Below are 17,726 nucleotides of genomic sequence, written 5' to 3'. Positions count from 1 at the left end.
TAGTCTGAGCTGTAGTCAGCTGACGGTCTATACTTGCATGATCGGAAGCGCGCTGATCCAAGGTTAGGCTCTTCCATACATTTTTAATCTCCCTCTCTTAAAAAAAAAAAGAAAAAAGAAAAAAAAGACAAAACAAAGGACTATTGTTTTATTTCTTAAACTAACCTGGGCTTAGTATATTATAGCAACAAAAGCCTACAGCAAGTACATTTTAATCATTTCGTGGCCTAATTGAGAGGGAACGGCCCTGCAGTACTGGTAACCAGTATATAGATTTTCTAACCTGAATGAAAAGTTAATTCTACAGAGCACAGGAAAAAGCACCCCAACTATCCTCATCACGATCATCAGTACCACAAACCAGGCGTAAAATCTTCCAATGACAAATGCACTGATAAGACATTGCACTGCAGCTTCAAGGGCTGTCAAGTTCAAAGCAATGCAACTTGGAAATGATATATAAAACGACTGAGCAGGAACAGTCAGAGGTAGGCCACAACCGAGGAAAGATTATCTAGCGGACAGAACGGCACCAAATCCTTCTCAGGTGGGTCGTTTTAAAAGAACAGGGTTCTAGTCCTTTCTAGTGGGAAAGCTGGCAAAACAGCTGAAGTTCATTTTACCTAATGACCTCGAGCCTTCCCGTGGGAAGGCTCGTTTCGCTTTTCGGTTTGGTTGGATGGAGAGTCACGTGGACTCGGGGCCCCTCTGCCCGCGCGCGGCGCCTGGCTCAGTATCCCCAGCGCGGGGATGGGTCCTGGTCTCAGGGCCGAAGCCGCCGCGAGCGGAAGCGCGGGGAGGAGCGCTGGGCGGGCCCTAGAGGAGAGCTGCGCGCGGCGGGTGGTGCGCGGGCCGCGACTCCGGGGAGGGTGTCGGGGGAGCAGGCTCGGCGGTGGGGCCGCGGGGTGACTAGCGCCCTCTGGCCGGCGCCGCCCGCGGGCGCACCCACCGCGCCGGCACCCCGCTCCCGCGCAGCCACCGCCGCCGCCGCCGCCGCCGCCGCCCAGCCGCGAGCTCGGGCCGCTGTCGCCCGCAGGTAGGTCCCTGCGCCGGGCGCCGACCGGGAGGGCAGGAGCCGCGGGGCCGGGGCCGTGCGCCCTGCGAGGGGCGGGGGGTGGCCACCCAGCTCGGGCTCTGGCTCCCAGCCGGTCCAGGAAGGGGCGAGTAGGCTGATGGCGAACTCGGAAACGGCCACTCGAGCCGCAAACTTTGGGTCTAGTTTCCGTGGTTTCTCGCGCGCGGGGTGCCCGGGATGCGCGGACCTTGGCCGGGCGGAGGCCACTGGGGAAGGGGCCGGGCCGCCTCCTCTTGCTTCTGGGGTTTTCTCTCACCTGAACGAACGGCTTGGGTGGGAGGGAGGGAGGAGGGAGGAGGGCGGCGGAAAGTTTTGTGTTCTCGGCACGTATTGGGAAGGAGAGGTGTTTGATGCAGTGGCAACCTGTCCGCAGAGGAAAATAACCAGTTTTCTTGGCATTTGTTAGAGGATCGGATAGGGCTGCTAACACTCGCTTCTAAACAAACTTGGTTTGTTTCCAGGGGCCGTTGTCGGGGCGAGGCCGGTTTTGATAGATACAAAGAAAAAAAAGGGGGTGCTTCATGCCGTAATTGTGGGTGAGAGCGGTTTTTTTCCTGGTACTCAATCCTGTAACCTTGGTAAGAATGTTTTTCAGCTTTGAGGGCCACACGTTAAGAAAGTAGAGTCAGTGTCTTTATTTTATTGGGTTTTTAAGGGCCCCGGTTATCAGTGTGAAATGGACCTTTCATGCTAACGGCTCGGCACTCCCCACGGGGTCAATGAAGAGAGGCCCGAGGCGGCCTCACCTGGGAGACGCTGGGATTTCTGCAGGATCAGCACTGCTGAGCTGCCTCGTCCTTCGGGGCTGTCCTGATCAGAGTGGTGCTAAGAAAAGATGATTCCGTGATGGACCAAGCTGACAAGGAAGGAGGTGGTGACACGGGGAGAAGAAGGAGAGGACACCGCTCTGTGTCCGTGGAGAGAATGACCCAGACCAAGGATGATCCATCCCTAGGTAGCGGTAACGTGCGGGTCCTGCAGGTGCCCTGCCCTTTCTGAACACGAGTCTGGTTGTTGCTCTCCTTACATTGTTCTCTAGAAGCTGTGATCACCACCGTCCTTTCCTGTTGGGGATACTTGATAGACAAGCCCTGTTCGTAAGGTCCCCCCCCCAACTCCTACCCCACACCCAAACTTGTGAATCACCATCTTCATTTCCCCCATAACTTATCTTTGTTAACTCTTGTAAAATGGCTGTCTCACCGCGGATACTTAATGTCTTTTAAAAAATGCTGTGTCTGGTGGGAAGGAGGGTGACATTTACTAATTTGGTTGCAAATTACTTTTGAAGTTTATGCACAGCTGTTTGAAATCCCTCGGAGATCAGTGCCATTGTTTGAGGCAGGTGTCTGCCACAGACTGATCTGGTTAGTCTTGTGCTGATTGAACTGTATATATATTTAAAGAGGCAACATGGGAAGAGCTTCTAAAACCTTCAAAGCCCCAGCTGTGGAACTCCTCCAAGTTAGCAATTAAGTCAAAATTAAGTCAAAATTAAGTTGTTTTTTTGGGGAGTTCCCCCCCATAACTTTCCTCTCTGATTTCAAGAGTAACCTGTCGGCATCACCAGCCTTTGTTTCAGCCCCTGTGATTTTTCTTGTAAACTTTTAAAATGTAAACTTCCAGGGAGGACTCTTGTCACCTCCTCCGCCTTATCACTTGTTCGCTTCCGCCACTGTCTTGTGTGATGGTTGCTCAGGATGGCAGGTGGCTCTCAGACGAGCTTGAGCTGCTTTCCTTCTCCCAGACCCTCCTCCCTGTAACAGACACTCCCTATTGAGTCTGTTTGGAAGATACATAGGTCAACACTGGAACTTTCTTTTGTGTCACTTGTCTTTCGGGTATGCAGGGATATTGTTCAGTAAGTCACACTGTGGTCCTTCTTCAAATCTCAACACCGAGATGAGATTTCTCTTGTTCACAGCAGGTCCTGGAGGCTCCCTCGAATAGCCCATTTGTCTTTGGCCATTTCTATAAAGGTCCCTCATGCCATTGTAATATATTGTCTCTCTTCTGTGGAAAAGACGAAATTCTTTTGTGTCATGAATTTGGTGTTTTATCTAAAATTCCATGTGGACTGGGTTCAGGATTTTCTTTTGAGAGTGTGGGCTTCTGGTAGAAATCTACCAGGAGATTCAGGAGTAAATCTCCACAGATCTCCTTATAATGCAGAATTTGACGATAGGACATTTGCCTTCCTTTAAAATAGGAATTGGAATTAGTACTTCCTGTTCTTAGTGCATTTCATGTTTTAGAGTTACTGATTATGTTGTTGGCCTTTGAAAGTATTGCTGATACAGTAATCAAATGTGACTGTTAAGGGTATTTTTGATTTCAGGTGGCTTCCATTTTAGAGGGTTCAATCTTTTATCTGTTTTTCAAGTAATTTTCACAACTCATTTCATAAAAATAAAAAATGGTTGTAAGTCCCAGAGAATACCGATGTATAATGTGGTTTCATATTTACGTAATTTTGTTGCCCAAAATCAGATTGTAATTAAAAAGTAGGGAAATTAGTCTTGTGGTGACATGACATAGCATTAAACTCATTCTTTCTGTTTCTGTCTATTTTAAAACGTTAAGTGTCTCGTTTTCAAGCAGCAAATCATTCAGGTTTGCTTTCTAATATGTATTTTACCTGTTAAGGCAGAAATTAGGAGAAACTCATAGGAAAACATGATGTCGAGGCAAAAAAGATATAAGGTGTTTCCTTGCAATAATGGAAACATCTTTCATTATTTTAACCTGTCAAGCACTTAGACACATTGCTCTGTCATCTAAAGATATCCTTGGTGCAAAATGAGAACCAGAGGTTTCTGAAATTAGGAATAGCACATCCTAAGCCTGCAATCGTAGATTTCTGCTCTGGGATTAAATTAGCGGATATTCAAAGCCACTCACTCTGGCAGCATATACTTCTACAGATTGATGTTAACTTTTGTTTTTTCAGTTTTATTGGAGCGTAGTTGATTTACAATGTTAGTTTCAGGTGTACAGCAAAAGTGGTTCAGTTATACATACACATATATCCTTTTTCAGATTCTTTCCCCATATAGATTATTACAGAATATTGAGTAGAGTTCCCTGTGCTATACAGTAGGTCCTTGTTGGTTTTCTATTTTATATTTAGTAGTGTGTTTATGTTAATCCCAAGCTCCTAATTTATCCCCCTTCCACACACATTTCCCCTTTGGTAACCATAGGTTTGTTTTCAAAATCTGTGAGTCTGTTTCAGAAGTGAGTTCATTTATATCATTTTTTTAAAAAATTATGATGTTAACTTTTGAATTAAGCTAATAATATTGATGGTAATCAGAGCCAATAAAAGCAATAAGGCATGGTTTTATGGATGTATTATTATTTATAATTTATGTGCCAGACATTATACTCAGTTTTATTTGTATTTGACAGACATTACTGTCTGCAATGTTTAATCTTCGCGAAGCTTATATAAATTTGATATCACCATCACCACCACCATCACCATCCGAATTCTGCAGATGGGGAAACGGAGGCTCAGGGAGGTTGAGTCGCTTGCCCAGCTCTTCCAGCTGGTAACTGTTAGAATCAGGTGTGTGTGATCACCAAGCATTGCCATAAACCACAGAGCTAGACGACCTACCAATTAAATATTTTAAATTGTGATAAAATACACGTAGCAAAATTTCCCATCTTCCTCATTTTTAAACGTGCAGTTCAGCGGCATTAAGTACATTCACGTTGTCATGCAACTACCACCACTGTCCATCTACAGAGCTCTTTTCATCTTGCAAAACTGAAACTATGTACCCATTAAACAATAACTCCCCATCCATCCCTTCCAACAGCCCCTTAAAACCTCCCTTCTACTTTCTGTCTCTGAATTTGATTACTCTAGGGACCTCATATAAATGGAATCAGACAGTATTTGTCTTTTTGTGAATTGCTTATTTTACTTAGCTTAATGTCCTTCAGGTTCCTCTGTGTTGTAGCCCGTGTCAGAATTTCCTTCCTTTTTTAAGGCTGAATAATATTCCATTGTATGTATCCACCACATTTTGTTTATCCATTCATCTGTTCATGGACGCTTGGGCTGCTTCCACATTTTGCCTTACGAGTAGTGCTGCTGTGAATATGGGTGTATCTCTTCAAATTTCTGCTTTAGATTCTTTTGGCTTATACCCAGAAGTGGAATTGCTGGATTAGATGATAATTTCGGGTTTAGTTTTTTGAGGAGCCATCACACTGTTTTCTCTGGCGGCTGCACCATGTTACGCTCCCACCAACAGCACACGAGGGTGTCAGCGTCTCCCGTCCTCTGCAATACTCGACACCCATTATTTTCTGTTTTTTGACAGTTGGCATCCTAATGGGTGTGAGGTTAACCAATTAACCAGTTAGCTTTTTACCAAATCATTTGGTGCCCGACGTGCGGGTTCTCTGGGCCGATGCTGCTCCTGAATTAGTTTTTTCCTATCTCACCTTGTGTTTATGTCCCTTTTTCTAGCGAAGAATAACTGGAGGACTTATTACTCCAGCACCTCCTGGAGGACTAGGGAACCCATGGGCAGGAGGGCTCCTGACAGATAAACACCGCGTCTCTGTAGGGAGGGCTGCCCCTGCTTATGTGAAGGACCTCGTGGTTTAGCAATGAATAGTTGTTGAGAATCAAGTAAGCGTGGCGTTAGTATTAATGACACTAAATGTGCAGAAGATTAGGTAAAGGTTGAGTTATCTCTCATATGTGACCAAAACAACACAAATTCTTTTTTTTTTTTTTTTGCGGTGCGCGGGCCTCTCATTGTTGTGGCCTCTCCCGTTGCGGAGCACAAGCTCCGGACGCGCAGGCTCAGCGGCCATGGCTCACGGGCCCAGCCGCTCCGCGGCATGTGGGATCCTCCCGGACCGGGGCACGAACCCGTGTCCCCTGCACCGGCAGGCAGACTCCCAACCACTGCGCCACCAGGGAAGCCCAGGACAAATTCTTAGGACAGTGGAGAGAACCAAAAAGTTGATGGCTGTGGTTTCATCCGTCAAGCTGTTGTTGGGAGGCGCAGAGCCGCACGCTGTGCTGTGTAACCCACCCGGGGCGGAGATGCGGACAGATGAAGGGGAAATTATAAGTGTGATGCTTTCATCATGTATTGGGTTGGCCAAAGAGTTCATTTGGGTTTTTTTTATAACGTCTTATGGAAAAACCCAATGAACTTTTTTGGCCAGCCCAATATTTGTATTGTTATATGTCAGTTTATATGACAACGTTATATGTGTAGTTTGTCTCTTTCTCTAGAGTATAAACTCCCTGAGGGCTGGCGTTTGTCTGTAGCCGTATTCCCAGCTCCTACAGTAGTGCTGGCACGTAGTGAGTAAATGAGTGCAGAATGAGTGTGTAAGCGCTGTACTAGGGACATACGTGGTGTCATGGGAGCACTAGATCTGGGGTGTCTGAGAAGACGTCCCAGAGAAAGCAACGGCTCAGCTGAGACCTGAGGGGTAGATGAGGATGTTCTGGAAGGTGGGAATGGCATTTTAGGATAGCTGGGAGCATGACATCCTAGTGAGGGAAAGGAAGACAGTCTGGTTTGAGCACAGCTGGTGAGTGAGTAGAGGGGCTGAGCCCAGAGTTCCCCCTCAAAGTGTGCTACTGGCATCGACTACACTCTTTAGTTGAAAGTACAAAGAGCAGCCCCTTAGTTGCCCTTGGCTATCTTACCCTCTTTCCCGTCTCAGCCCTCTACTCAGTTCACACTGAGTAGATGCTAAAATGAGCATGTAGCAAGTAGAGTGTTGCCAAGATACGGGGGAGTTTCCAAAGCAAGCCAAATGCTGTGAGTTCATGGTCAGATAAGACAACTCTTCTCAGCCCAGGTGAGCAAGAAGCCAAGTCTTTCATGAAAGTCAGCTGACCTTTCTTTCAGTTTGGGGAGAAATTCACGTCAGCTGCCTGTGTAGCGCTTTTAGAGCAGTAGTCTTCAGCATTTTCCGTTCTGTGGTCCGTGAATGTTTTCAGTGATAGAAAAACAGGCCTCTCACCCAGTGTTTTTTAAACTGCAAGACACAATCCATTATTGGATTATGGAGTTAACTTACTGTGTTGGAACAAGCATATCTTTAAATATGAAGTCGAATGGAACAGAAAAGACCAGCATGCATTTCACGTAGCAAGAGTAGTTCATGAAAGTTTGGGTCCTGGAGTTTGGGACATGTCTTACCCAAAAGCTTGAAAATGATAGACCCATGACATTTAGTTTTCTATAATGTTCCTTTTAAGTTATAGAATCACACAGGCGCAGGCCTGGAGGGAGGGCAGGAGAAAGTGACGTTAGTTGGGCGATCACCATGCAGGTGCCTGGATGCATGGAATTATCTCCTCCTACGGTACTGCTCATTGGGTGGCATCTGCAGTTTACAGAGGAGACGCTGAGGCTTGCAGAGCTTAAGAAACTTGACCGAGGGTTACCCGACAAATGACTGTGAACCCTGATCTCTTGGCTCACAATTTAATCTTCCTTTCAGGCCTCCATAGATTGTATTCCCGCAATTTGAAGACATCTTCTCAGGGAATGTGTTATAACCATATTCCACGTTAGTTAAGAGCAATAGGGAGTTTGGGATATACCCCATCAGCTTCTTAAGGAACTAAGTCACATAGGAAGAAGTAGTATTGATTAAACAGACCAGGGCTGTTGACAAAGATGAAAAGGGCCACTCTTTCCTCCCCCCTGAAGCTTTCTCCCTGCTGCTGGGCGAAGCAGCCTCCGTGGAGCCATGTGAGGCGCCGCGCTTTCCTTTCTAAAGCTGGGATCCCTGGGGCCATAGCTGAGTCCCACTGTCTCCTTTTCCCAGTGTGTACCCAGCTGATGGGTTTCTACTGGACAAAGTGATGCAATTATGCAAATTCCTGGTGCGTGATTCCATGATCTCCAGCACCTGCCAGGCTTTCAGACTTTGCCTGGTCAACTCTCTTTCTACAGCAGCTATTTCAGACCGTCTCCTGCCACCGTCACCCCCTCAGCCGGCTTCGCTGAGAAAATGGAAGTTTTCCTGATGAAAACCACCTTACCCTGAGATCACAGGGCTACAAGCCCAACTCTGTCTGGATCCACCCTCCCATCCTTCCCGTCTTTTACAATGAAGAAAAAAGAAAAAAACCCTCACCTGTCTAACGTTCATCCTCCATTGAAGCTCTGGAATCCATTTCTTCTTCCTCCTTGAGAATCTCATTCTCTTGATTATGTCCTCTTGCACCTGTATTTTCCTTCCCTCCCTCATGCTTGGCCCCATTCTCACTGTACAGACATGCTGAAATCCCTCCCTTCTTTGAAGAAAAAGGCCATCCTTCTGTGCCTCCCTCCAGCTACTTCTCTCTTTCCTCCTCTTCACAGCCAGACTCCTTAAATTGTCCTCTGCACCTGCTGCTCTGTGTTCTCCCTCCGTGTCCTGGCCACAGACATCTGGCATTGCCTCTGGGAATGGATCCCACTCCTGTTCCCTTTTGCTGATTCTTGCTATAATTCCTCTCCCGTCTTCCTTGACTTCTCTGCAGCAGACAGCTACTGAGCACCTCTGGATTCTCTGAGCAACGTCTTCCTCCCATCCCCCCTTCCCGTTCTCCTTCCTTCCTCTCTTGTGCTTTTCAAGCTACTGCTCTCCTTTCTGTCCCCTGGAAGGTTGATGTTCCTCAGTGTTCTCACCCCATGGGTAACCTCACCGCCCACTGACCTTAACAGCCACCTCCTGGAAGACCACTGCCCATCCATGACCTATCCAGAGTCCTCTTTTGCTGCTGCTTGATGGGCGCATGCAGCACCCCATGCCCCAAACTGCAGGTGTCGTCTTCCCCTTTCTCTTTCCACAGACCCGCCTCCCGTTCTTTTCTCTGTCTGGCGCTGGCATCAGCTGTCCTTGCACAAGCAGAAACCTGGATGTCTTCCTTGACTCGTCGCCTCCGCAGCTCAGCCCAAACCAAGTTCTGTTAGCTGCACCCCCTGCTTATCTTTTTACTCCATCCGCCTTCTCCAGCCCCCACGCTATTTGCAGGTCACACCATTTCTCTTCTGGATCACTGCCAGAACCTCCTCACTGGTCTCTCTTACTGTGGACTGTCCCCGGTGCTGCAGCTGGGAGGATCCTTCTAGAACCCAGATCTGAGCTTGTCATTCCTTGCTTTAAACTCTCCAGTGGCTACCCAGTGTACTTGGAATGAAAGCTGGACCCTGTAACATGAATTAGAAGGTTCTAGTTGGTCTGCACTCCCCCGTCCTCTCCAGCCTCATCTCTCCAGCACCACACACATCACTTTCCTCCAAGTCCAAGCCTCTCTGGGTTCCGTAGTGGTTCTGTGCATCCTACTGCCTCATGGAAATTTCTGCCCTACCTCTAATCCCTCCTTCCTTTGGCTATTCTCTACATTTTCAGTGCCTCACTTAGATAGTTTTCCTCTGGAAAACTCTTCCTCCAAATTAGGATGTTGTTTCCTCCCACATGTCCTTAAAGCATGTACGAGATCATCTATATACAGCACTTAGCCCCATGTGTGGCAACCAGTCAGTACACGTTAGCTGGCACGGCACTTAGCATATACTGGTTTCTTTACCTTTAGATGTTCCAAATACATTGTAAACTCTCTGAGGGCAGAAGGCACATTCTCTTATTCTTGATTGAATCCCTGGTATCTAGCACTGTTTCTGATGCATCGTAGGTGCTCAATAAATATTAGTGGAATAAATAAATGAGCCAAACATTTTAGAACCTTTATTGTCTAAGGGGCTGTGTGCTAATCCCCATCTAGTAGTTTAAATGTCTACACAAATAGAATCATTATCATCTTCAGCAGTTTTTGCCTGTGGGTCTCTGGAATTATCTAGATACATTCTACCACAGAGAGTTGAAGGTGATGGGAAACATTTAAAAATGGGAAGATGCAAAAAAAAAAAAAAAAAAATGGGAAAACGCATCTTGCTACAAGGGAAAAACTCCATCTCCCCATCTCTGTGGTATGATTTTCTCCCTCTGTCATCCTCATAGTTTCTCACTTTGCTGGGAGATGCCAATAATAAAAGGCAAAAAGATTAGGAATGATCAGGAAATAAAAAGTAATATTGAAATATTCTGAAATATCCTACAAGGTTGAGGCAGTAGGTAAACATTAAATGCAGATATACAGCAGACGCAAAATTATTTTAATAAAAAGAAATTATCAAAGGGTAAAAGGTTAAAAAATTTAATGAAACGATAAAAGATTTTAAGGATTCTTCAGAACAAAATCATCATGATCTTACACTTCATTAAGGTAAAAAGTAAAAGACTAAATTTGAGAACTAGGACAATAAAGGCATGCCAAAGATTCAATAATTGAGAGTATTCAAAGAAAAATAGCTTAAAGAGTAATAATTTAGGGGACTCACTGAAAGTGTAACCAGAAATATGGAACCAGCGGAGGAAAATAACATAATATTTAAAGAAGATTAAAGATAAATCCCAGCAGTAATAAAGTGAGCACCAGCCTGGGCTTCTAATGGCAAGTAACGCACAGCTGAAACAATGTTAAAACTGGAGCTTAGGGTTTTAACCTCAAAAGCCTGTGTCACCCCAGTGGGATTTCAGAGGCAGTTTGTAGTATACTTGCTGTGTGAATGCCATCATGTTTCAGGGGAAACGCTCTGTGAGTTCCACTGTGACATTCCCCCCCCCGGGGGTGGGTGGGGGAATCACACAAGGGCAACCAAAGAGTTATGCTCATCTTTGACTGCAGAACAAGGGAGACATTTCTCCCTGTGTGAGACTCAGCACCCCTTCCTTCCAGAGCCTAATGGCTTCTCCATCCCATGTATCCTGCTTTCCTTTGGGAAATAAGAAAATCAGGTGGCCCCCCAAGTGCATTCCTCACTGTGTTCATGGAGCCTCTTCTCAACCAGAGTCCCTTTAGCAGTCACCCAAGCAAGTGTCTTTGTGTGTTGTACCTTTTCTGTGTAGCTTGTAACGTGTTACCCTCCCTCTTATGCTTCCTCGTGTCTCTGGGGACTTGAGATTCTGTCTAGCTCATAAGCAGAGCTCAATAACGATATTCGAATTCAATTAGTGTTTCCTAAGGAAGCTCACCTATTCCAGGTCTTCTATTTCCTTCTCTTTCTTAAACTCTCGGCACAGAGCTCAGACCGCATCTTGATTTGCGGAAGTCATGAAGCCTCTCCTAGTCTGGGAATAGATTTTATTTTTCTCTCATCGCTAACAAGAAGGATTCTGACTTTGAATGTCACATTTTTCAGGGCCTAATCGTTAGTGCTAAGAGCCCTAAGCACTGCAATGTTGGCCTGTCTGCTTAAGGTGAATGTTAAGGGTCTGGCTCAGAAGTGGTGCATAGGGCCAAGTACGTCGTTACAGTTTGGCGCATTGACGTCTGTTTGGCCAGACTCTATACCCTGTCACCTGTTGCCTTCCTCCCCTCCCCTGCCCAGTTCCATTGTGCCAGTCCCTCCACCTTGCTTTCCTGCATTTATTTCTCTTGCAATAAATGAAGACATACGGGAGTTGGCACCCAAGGGTATTAATCCAGATTAGGTTGTCTTTTTCAGTAGCAGAGACTGGAGAGAGGCTATAGGATCTTGGGGCATCCTTCCCCCTGCCTTTGTCCAGCTTTTCCATGGCCTTGCCAGTCTTCCCAAGCCATCTAACAGTGAAGGCAGATGGAAAGGTCACAGAAATGGGGGCGAGGAGACCCACGTTCTCATTCCTGCTTTGTCATATTGACCATAAGACGAGTGAGTCGGATGAGGAATCTGTAGGATCCCTCCTGGTCCTAATATTTTGCAGCTGTTTGAGGGGCGGGGGTTCTTTTGATATCTACACATTCTGGTCACACCGGGATTTCACCCAGGCGCCTGGTGTGGCGCAGTAGTGGATACATTTCACGGCTCCCAGTCTGTAGTTAGCCCGCTCGTAAGCACAGGTGCAGCACAGAGAATATAACCAGTAGCGTAACCCTTCGCCAGTAAATGGGAGTGCAGTCACCCAAACACTGAAATCATTCCGCTGTCATTTAGATTTTGCAAATTAAAACTTCACATGATAACAACACATTTCTTCTTCTTCTGTGTCAGTGATGACAGTGGCACAAGAAATCTAATAACAACCAGGTTTTCTCAAAATGCCGCTTCTCCAAAAAGAACAACTTGATTTCCTCAGTGGACTTTGTTTCTGGAAGATAGGATCGTGGTGAATAGCATCTTCTCCCCTCTCAGGATGGGAACTCTCTTCATTCTTCTGCATCAGTCATTGGAAAAGAAAAATAAATTAGCATGCATTTTTAAGGACATATTTAGGCTGTACAGATGGAATGATATTCACAGTAGCCATAAATAAACTCTTTCATCAGAGTAATTCTTACATGCAGCTGAGCCAGTCCTAGATAGCTTTGTAAAACTCCTTTTAATGTTGAAATAATTCAGGGAGAAATAAATTGCATAATTCCAAGTTCTGGAGCAGGGGCAGCCTGAATATTTGCCAAAGGTTCAGCACAAAATACCTTAACCTTCCTCCATTCCAATAAAACGAAGGATTTGACAACAGGGATTCTTTCCTAATTCCTGGGCATTGAGGCTTGTTATTATTTATAGTGCACTTGGGAACTTTGATGAAAAGTGCTTTAGGAAAGAAAGCCACGTGAGCAGTAGGAAAGGCTTTGCATTACTTATTAAAATAAAATGCAACTTACTTGACCCCAAATTGCCAATATTGCCAAGCATAAACTAGCACATAATTTTAGAAATTAATGAAGGCAAAGTTACCCGTTAACAGTTTCCCACAGGCGGAGCTGGTAGTGAGAAATGTCATCACATAACATCATATTTGAATTTTATTATTTCAGTTGAAATGAAAGGAAGAAGGGCAAGCCTTTCTCTTTCGAGAACAGACTAGAGGTATTCAGAACAGAGAGAATGTATCTTCCTTTAAATATACAAAATCAGTTTTCTCCTGAAAAAATATTGTAGATATCTTCTCATGGAAAAATAGTCAAGATCTCTAGGTCTAAACATCTAGACCCAGAGAGAGATCACACCGTTTATTCAAGTATTGGCCTATCTCAAGACATTTAGCAATATAGCTAAGAAAGCAAATTATAAAGAACCAACAGACGTTCTGCAGGTCCGAAAAGTGAGACACGTGTTTGTTTGGCTCTTTGTCTGAAAACTACCGTTAGGAAAGTTCAGACTGAATTCCAGGGAATTTTAATCCACACACTGCATTTTCTTAGCCTTTTTGCAGGATGGAATCAGAGGATTACATTTTCTAAGAACCATTTTTTGTAAAAGCTTGAGCGCTCATCCGTTAAGTGTGACATAGGCTTGAAATAAGAGTTGGTGATAAGTAATTAAGTGAAGTACAGCTTAGCACATGTTGACAGTGGACCAACGCGATTGTCCTGAACTTGTCAAGGCTGTGGTGTACTATTTATTTGACCTAGACTACTGCTTTGGGTATCAGTCACTGTGTAACAAACTTCCCTGACACTTAGTGGCTTAAAACAACACTGTTTTCTTTGCTCATGATTCTGTGGCTCAGGAATGTGGGCTGGTTCTGCGCCTGACGGATTCACCTGGCGTCTCTCGTGAGGTTGTGCACAGATCTGAGATGGGACCGCTCATATTATATGGCACTGGGTAGGTATGGCTCGAAGACTGGGACATCCCGCTCCCTCTCTTTCTCTCTGTGCGGCTACCTTGGGCTTCCTTTCATGGTAATTAGATTCTCAGAGTGAGTGTTCCCAACACACAAAGGCTCACATCTCTTAAGGGCCAAACTAAGAAGACGCAGAGCGTCACGGAGTTCTACTCGTCCAAGCAAATCCCAGGCCAGCCAAGATCACAGGGAGGGGCCCGGCCAAGTGGCATTGCAGAAGAGCTTTGGAATGGGAGATGCTCTTGCAGCCGTCTGTGGAAACACAGCCTAGCACAAATATTTAGGCTGTTATAGGATAACGTTTCATAAAAGTGACCTCACGTTTATTTTCTGAGATAGAGCCTCTTCACTCTGACAGAAGGACCTGACGAAAACAAAAATCTGATTGCCGTTCTCCGCCTTGCTCTGTGTCACCTACAAAATAAGATCCAGACCCTTCACATGGCTTGCCAGGTCCTTCCCTATCTGTCCCCTGCCTGCCTCTCAGCCTCGCTCTCACCAGGCCCCGAGCACCAGTCGTTCTTCAACCGCCACTTGGTTAGCACAGCTCCACGTGGGACCATGTGCTTGGGATGCACTTCTTCCCATTGCATCCTCCCTTGGCTGGCCCCTCAGACATCACTGCCTCTGCAAAGGCTCCCCCACCCCCTGCTGTATGAAAGCATCCTTCCCCCGGTGAAGTGCCCTGTGAGGAAGCCACCGCGGCGGTAATAACACCCCCTCCTCCCCGACCACACCGTGAGCTCCTTGAGGGCAGGGATCCGAGTCTCTCTCTCCAGCCCTGGCCTTGTCCCCCACAGAGCAAGCGCTCAGGCATTACAGTCAGCATAGTCTACGCACAGGGTAGAGTGGCGGGGTGCCTGGAGGGAAGACCAGAAAACCCCAAACAGGAAGAAGGCGGTGTGAGGAGGTCAGAGCCGTGAAGAGTGAGCCGAGCGACGGAACCAAAGGTGGATGCAGAACCGCCAACGTGCAGAGAGAGAAAGGGAACACGCTAGACGCACAGAGGACGAGAGACGAGCTGAAACAGTATTCAGTGAGAGCGTAGTGTCATGGGTAAGAAGGAAGAAACAGAAGGCTGACATCGGACCCAGCCATGTGCATCCACAGAGATGCGGGAACCGCACCCTGTCGGGGCATCCCGGACGTGCAGTTAAAAGGCGGGGCACCCCGATGCCAAACAATAACACAGCCTCACTCCGCTGCACACCTTCTCAACAGGTGACTGCCCGACCAAGAGGGCGGGAGAGCAGTTGGGCAAAGGGAAGAAGAGTTGCTGCTTCCGGGAAAACCTGTGGGACCATCACTCCTCAGTCCACGATGGTGCTTATTTCGCTGGTCTGAATAGCTTTCCTCCTGGGCCAAATTGACTCAATAACATCAAAGTGAAACTGTTGTACTTGACGCTGGTGACAAGGTTCAGGGGAAGTGGTGTGACTCAGGGGAGGGAGGATGTAGCTAATCCCCAGCGAGGAAGACCCACTTTGAAAGAGCAGGAGCCGCCTTTTGACAAAACAACTCTAAAGGAAGTAATCATCGTGAGAAAATGTTTTCTGCTAGATGGTGGAGGAAGAAGATATGACCATCTTTCCTTTGACTCTGTTGAGTGTATCAGACTCAGTACTAATACTTATAACTAACTTGGATTGAGCTTTTTCTGCATCCAGGAGCTGCTGCGATCCGTTTACATCTATTAACTCACTGGAGGTGGGTCCTGTTATTGTCCCCATTTTACAGACGAGGAAACCAGTTAAACAGCTTGTTCAGAGTCGCCGAGCTGCTAAACCGCAGAGCCGGGATTTGAACGCAGGCAGTTGGACGCCGTAGTCCATGTTCCTAATGCTCTACTTGGTTTAGGCTGAATGTGGCAATATACTGTGTCTACGGACTCACTTTTTAAAAATACTACCTGACAGTGGTATTAATTCTAAGAAATGAGTTTTGAGACTTCTTTCCCTCTTTATATCTCAATTACGGTTTGGGGCACATTTTAAAATGGCAAATTCTATCAGCTCTGGACGCGCGCGCGCGCGCGCGCACACACACACACACACACACACACACAGCTGTAATTTGCAAAGAGCTGTTGAGAAGAAAGTGTGTTTAATTAAAACTGAGTGCGAAATGCAGCCAGGTTAAACTTCTTTGGTGATAACTTTGAAGTTTGAACTTCGACTTTATAAGGCAGTTCTGGAAATGAGAAGAATGACATATTCTTATGCTGTGAGATATACTTAAATTGTTTCTCAGTATATACCTGAGGTAACTTTGTAATTTGCTCTTTAGTCAGTATATCTACGAAATCACTGGTAAGATTCAAATTAATTTTCTGATCCCTTTTATGTCTATTACTTATTAATTGTTGTTATTTGACAAGTTCCTGAAGCACAGGATCCCGAAACGTTGAAAGTGATATCCTTATTCAAGTAAACATGGGCTTCCCAGGTGGCGCAGTGGTTGAGAGTCCGCCTGCCGATGCAGGGGACACGGGTTCGTGCCCCGGTCCGGGAAGATCCCACATGCCGCGGAGCGGCTGGGCCCGTGAGCCATAGCCGCTGAGCCTGCGCATCCGGAGCCTGTGCTCCGCAACGGGAGAGGCCACAACAGTGGGAGGCCCGCGTACTGAAGAAAAAAGAAAACATTTCTTTTGCCAATATTTTCCAAAGAATAATTTAAAAAAATTTTAAGAACTCTGTACTTTATTATTTTTCTGGTTGGTTTGCAAAATAACAACTAGAAATATAATAGATATTTCATATTTGAGCAAATGGACAATTTTCAGAGGTTGAATATAAATATTAGTCCTGAAAATGAGTAAGTAGGAAAATTATAGTAGCCACCGAGGCACATAACACCCACGATGCACCGTCTTGGGGGTAGAAATATAGCGTATCTGTGCTTTCTGTGGCTTCTGTTTTAACCTTATCCTTCTGACCTCCGTGGGCCCCTGCTGCGCAGCCCTCCCCAGCCAGCACTTTTAGAGGATTTATGGGTTTGACCATAGAGGGAGGGAGAAAGCTGTGACCAATACAGAGGAATTTGTTTTTTCTTGGAACAGACGTCCCAGCACATCAAAGGGTGACCGCCTTTGGAATGCTACTTCCCACCTGATCTCAAAATACCCTCCAGTACACCGCCTGAAAGTCCTCACTTCCCTTTATTCCAGTACCTGAAATTCTGCCAACTAGAAGTTTAAGAAACACAGATCCTCTTAAAAATGCAAGTACTGCTGAGATTTCCTTCACACGTTAGAGTGGCTTAATCAGTAACTTAGAGAAAACGGGAACTCTTACAAGATGGAGCAGGCGGGGATTTATTCAGTCCACAAGTATTCATTGGTCAAGCCCTTCACTGATCGTTATCAGCGATTGATGCAGGTGTTGGGAATACAGCGGAGAAAAGAGGGCCAAGGTCTCAGCCCTCACGGAGGAGTAAGATAAATAAACAGGATGTAAATAAGATAATTAGATCCTGGCAGTGCTGTGAAATCAGTAAAGAGAGTGAAGAACTAAAGAGAGTGAAGAACTAAAGAGACGAATTTCCGGAACCTGGCCTGTGCTTAGATTACCAAGTGCTTTCTTTCTATGGAGAGGGAGGGACAGGAAAAACATCTGATACGCACTCAGTGCCATAAAATCATGGTTAGAAAAAAAAAGTAAAAAAGGGTGCTGACAAGTCGTCGGGAGATACGGAAAAAGCATGTTCTGTCCCTCCCTGGTCCCAAGTGATACATAACCCTTGTCTTCTTTGTTCCTCCGTGAGGCCCTTTGTCATCACTGGCTCCTTTGTCACCACTGGGTTTCTTTACTGGTAAATGCCTGGGACTTCGTAGGTGGTCGTTGTATTTGTTGTCTAAATAGATACATGGAATCTGACTATTCCGATTCTGATGAGTACTGAGGGGCTGTACCTTAAAAAAAAAAAAATCCACAACTTTTCATTGCTTCTTGCTGCAGTTTCAGCAGGTGGGCAAATGAGTAGAAGGAAACTAAAG

At 45.9% G+C, this 17,726-nt stretch overlaps 1 protein-coding gene across 4 annotated transcripts in view; it reads left to right on the top strand.

Moving 5' to 3' along the window:
* Positions 1–513: 513 nt before the first annotated feature.
* PRKCQ (protein kinase C theta) overlaps positions 514–17,726 on the top strand; it is a 148,432-nt gene continuing 131,219 nt past the window's right edge. For 2 of the 4 annotated variants that reach the window (XM_079913764.1, XM_079913760.1), the window contains exon 1: positions 726–1,036. The gene's annotated coding sequence lies outside the window, so the exon portion shown is untranslated. Of the gene's footprint in view, positions 548–725; positions 1,037–1,922; positions 2,031–17,726 lie in introns of those variants that run through there. The other 2 variants (XM_079913761.1, XM_079913762.1) reach the window with 2 other exon arrangements.

The sequence above is a fragment of the Stenella coeruleoalba genome, assembly GCF_951394435.1.
Source record: "Stenella coeruleoalba genome assembly, chromosome: 2".
Lineage (NCBI taxonomy): Eukaryota > Metazoa > Chordata > Mammalia > Artiodactyla > Delphinidae > Stenella > Stenella coeruleoalba.
This window is presented reverse-complemented; position numbering and strand designations above follow the sequence as displayed.